This window comes from Panthera pardus, unplaced genomic scaffold (assembly GCF_024362965.1).
Source record: "Panthera pardus isolate Hobbes unplaced genomic scaffold, ASM2436296v1 HiC_scaffold_6, whole genome shotgun sequence".
Taxonomy (NCBI): Eukaryota; Metazoa; Chordata; class Mammalia; order Carnivora; family Felidae; genus Panthera; species Panthera pardus.
Window position 1 is genome coordinate 86212164 of NW_026526991.1, and position 4554 is coordinate 86216717.

At 38.5% G+C, this 4554-nt stretch overlaps 1 pseudogene; it reads left to right on the forward strand.

The window, feature by feature from the left end:
* The first annotated feature begins 2722 nt into the window (after positions 1-2722).
* On the forward strand, positions 2723-3491 carry LOC109268607 (60S ribosomal protein L7a-like; annotated as a pseudogene).
* The last annotated feature ends 1063 nt before the right edge of the window (positions 3492-4554 follow it).

The window sequence follows — 4554 nt, forward strand, 5'->3', positions numbered from 1 at the left end:
TAGCAAGTGGTATGGTCTCTTGACGAAGACTATGGATTCTTAACTCAATCAACATTCTACCACATTATCAGCTGTACAGTATTGGAAAAGATGCTTGGGGCATCTGGGTGGCTCAATCAGTTAAGCATTTGACTCTTGACTGCAGCTCAGAACTTGATCGCAGTTTTGTGAGTTCAAGTCCCACGGTGGGCTCTGTGCTAGGAGTGAAGCTTACTTAAAAATAAAAATATAAATACATAAATAAAAAGATGCTTGACACTAGACCCTCAGTTTTGTAACTCCAAAACGTTGGTAGGCCTTTTTGAAAATGAGGTGAAATATCCATGAAAAGAGCTTAACTAGCATTATGTCCATTACATGTTTATCAGTAAAGGTTAGTTTTTATTATTTATGTTCGTTCTACGCACTGGAGAGTCGAGTCAGATTGTTGCTTCACTATTTTCAGCGATAGTCATGCTTTAATGAAAGGAAAGAAAAGAGCACTTCCTTATCCTTAGAATATAATACTGGATGACTCTGAATGGCAAGTCCAAAATAACAGGACAAGGCTCTTTATATGGGCTATACATCATGTGAGATCTAGATAGAGCATCTTTAGATACTGGAAAATGCAGAGAGCACCATCTCTTAGGTTTTCCAAGTTGGCAAGGACCACATGGAAAGTTCTACATGTGAAAATGGCAGTTTTGTCAGTTTTGTCAGTTTTGTCCTGGAGGCCCACCAAAGAGTGTCACGCTCCCTGTCTGTCTCCTGTAAGTCATAGTAATTAATTCAACTCCTCTCAACACTGGCTTTTTCTGACTTTTTCCCTGACATACAAACACAAAAAGGAATTGCAGCACAAAAACTATCAAACCACATAAATCCCAGAAATTATACCCAGATTAAAGTTTATACTTTCTGTTTTCTAGTTTTTGTCAGGGAAGTAGAATAACAATCACTGAGAACATTCTTATATTTCTGGAAAAATAATTTTAATGTTTTTTTTTGAAAACAGCAATTATCCCTCATCTTAGGAAATGACAAAAGTATTCCCAAATTACTGTTTAAAGGATTATATTTTATAAAAGTTGAATATAGTGTGTGTGGGAGGGGGTATATTTAAAGGTGATATCATTTTGGGGTACCTGGGTGACTCAGTCAGTTAAGCATTCAACTCTTGATTTCAGCTCAGGTCATGATGTCATGGTTCACGAGTTCAAGACCCGCATCAGAACGCTCCCTTTCTCTCTGCCCCTACCTGACTCATGCTCTCTCTCTCTCTCTCTCAAAATAAATAAATAAACTTTAAAAATAAATAAGGGGCATTAAAAAATAAAGTAATATCATTTATTAACCTACTATTGCACTGCCATGGGCACTAATGCCTTGAGAAGCCCATCCTTGCCATTACCATGGCAATTGTTACACACCTCAGGCACTACCCATTGAGATTAGGAAAAAAACAAAAATCTTTTAACCTTTAATCCAGAAATCTTACTTTTAGAAACAAATACCAAAGATACACTATCAAAAACAAAAACAAAAAAAATGCATTTGCCAGGATTATTCATTGCAACATCGTTTGTAATATCAAAATACTAGAAACAAGTCAAATGTCCAACAAAATGGGACTAGTTGTTTAAATAATATATCTTCACATAATGGAGTACTCTGCTGAGTGAAAAAAAGAGTGAGAAATATCTCCATGCATTTCTATGGATTATGCAAGTAATATGATTGAACAAGAACAATTGAATTAAAGAAAAACCTAGAGTATATTATTTAAAAACAGGATAGGGGCGCCTGGGTGGCGCAGTCGGTTAAGCGTCCGACTTCAGCCAGGTCACGATCTCGCGGTCCGTGAGTTCGAGCCCCGCGTCGGGCTCTGGGCTGATGGCTCGGAGCCTGGAGCCTGTTTCCGATTCTGTGTCTCCCTCTCTCTCTGCCCCTCTCCCGTTCATGCTCTGTCTCTCTCTGTCCCAAAAATAAATAAAAAAAAAAAAAAAAAAAAAAAAAAAGTTGAAAAAAAAAAACAGGATATATACATGTGTGTGCATGTGTATTTAAATATATATATTCATTTATATGTATATATATATTCATATATATATATTCTTAAATTTTTTTTTGAGTATAGTTGACATACAATTTTATATTAGTTTCAGGTGTACAACATAGTGATTCAACTCTCTATACATTATGCTATACTCACCACAGGTGGAACTACTGTCTTACACATACATACTTATATTAAAACACCAGTAGAAAAATTAATCACAAAAATCTTTAAATACTTACCACTAGGCTATACAATATGGAATATAGTGTGGAAAAAAACAGGAATAGAAGCTAGTCTTCTTTAAATATAGCTTATTCTGGAGTGCCTGGCTGGCTCATCAGTAGAGCATATGACTCTTGATCTCAGGGTTATGAGTTCAAGCCCCACATTGGACCTACAGCTTACTTTAAAAAAGATAAATAGGAGCGCCTGGGTGGCTCAGTCCGTTAAGCGGCCAACTTTGGCTCAGGTCATGATCTCGCGGTCCGTGAGTTCGAGCCCCGCATCGGGCTCTGTGCGGGACAGCTTGGAGCCTGGAGCCTGTTTCAGATTCTGTGTCTCCCTCTCTCTGACCCTCCCCTGTTCATGCTCAGTCTCTCCCTGTCTCAAAAATAAATAAAACGTTAAAAAAAAATTAAAAAAAAAAAAAGATAAATAAAGAGCTCTCCTCTACCATCCAAGATGCCAAAGGAAACAAGGCTGGGGGAAGAAGACAGCCTTGGTCCCTGCTGTCTGAAGAAGCAGGAGGCCAAGAAAGTGATCAATCCCCTATTTGAGAAAACGCCTAAGAATTTTGGCATTGGTCAGGACATCTAGCCCAAAAGAGACCTCACCCACTTTGTCCAATGAGTCCACTGCATCCAGCTACAGTGACAAAGGACTCTTCTCTATAAATGTCTAAAAGTGCCTCCCATGATTAACCAGTTCCCCCAGGCCTTGGAATGCAAAACAGGTACTCAGCTGCTTAAGCTAGTCCACAAATACAGACCAGAGATAAAGCAAGAGAAGAAGCAGAGAGTGCTGACCTGGGCTGTGAAGAAAGCTGCCATCTGTCCTTTGAGCTGGGGCTAATACTGTCACCACCTTGATGGAAAACAAGAAGGCTCAGCTGGTAGTGATTGCACATGATGTGGATCCCATTAAGCTGTGTGTCTTTGTGCCTGCCCTGTGTGGTAAGATGGGGGATCCCTACTGCATCATCAAGAGGAAGACCAGGTTGGGGCCTCGCATCCACAGGAAGAACTGCACCACTGTCGTCTTCACACAGGTTAACCCGGAAGACAAAGGAGCTCAGGCTAAGCTGGTAGAAGCTATCAGGACCAATTACAATGACAGATCTGATATTATCTGCCATCACTGGGGAGGCAACATGCTGGGTCCAGAGTTTGTGGTTTGCATTGCCAAGTTGGAAAAGGCAAAGGCTGAAGAACTACCCACAAAACTGGGCTAATTGTGTGCTGTTGAGTTTTCTGTACATAAAAGTTAATTTAAAAGTTCTCTTTAAAAAAAAGTAAATTAAATTAATACAGTATAGCTTATTCTATTAACTTGAGTTGAGAACCATGTGAATTCTTTAATTTAAATATTTTAGGGCCACCTGGGTGGCTCAGTCAGTTAAGCTGACTTTGGCTCAGGTCACGATCTCATGGGTTCATGAACTTGAGTTCTGCATGGGTTAAACTCGAGCTCTGCTTTGGGTGTGAAGCTGGTGCTTTACCAGTGGGAGGTCCTGCTCCCTCCACCATGGCTGCCCCAGCTGAGGAGAAGAAAGTGGAAGCAAAGAAAAAAATAGTCAGAGAAGTCTATGATAACACGTACTTTGGTCTTTTTGAATTAACCTCTCTGTAACTTGTTAAATAAAAAGCTGAATTCTTTAAAAAAAAAAAAAAAAAGGATTTAAAGGATTCTCTAAATCTGTCCTCTGAAAAAAATGAAAAATGATGACCAGCACAATAGTAGGTGTACCCTTAGTGCCCAGATTGTGGTCTCTAAACATTATTTTCCACTAGATGGAACCTGAGCTTCTTGGGGAAATGGCTTGTTCCAGATCTGGAGCAAGAAATTTACAAAATAATCTTGAACTATCTTGTGGGATCAGAAAGCAAGAAACACTGCCAAGATCATTTCCAAAGGACTTATAAGGCAACTTGAAAAATGTTCCACAGCTTCAACATTGGACAATTAGAACATCAATAAGAATGATAAATGCAATCTTGTAAAGTAAGTATAATTCATGGCTTAAAAATGATACTCAATGAAGCAAACAAGCAAACTCATTGGCCATCTTTGGAGAATGATAGGGAATAAAATTATTTTTAAAATGAGTTAACAAAGGGAAGGAATCAAACTTTATCTTGCTCTTTCTATATAATTATCCTTCAGAGTAACTAAGTGGTTAATGAGGCTAAGTTTCTCTAGATAGAAATATTCTAGTTAATTTAAAAAGAGGAATGGTGGAATAGTGATATTCTAAGATCACTCTTTTGCAAACTCTAATGAGTTAATGGATTTAG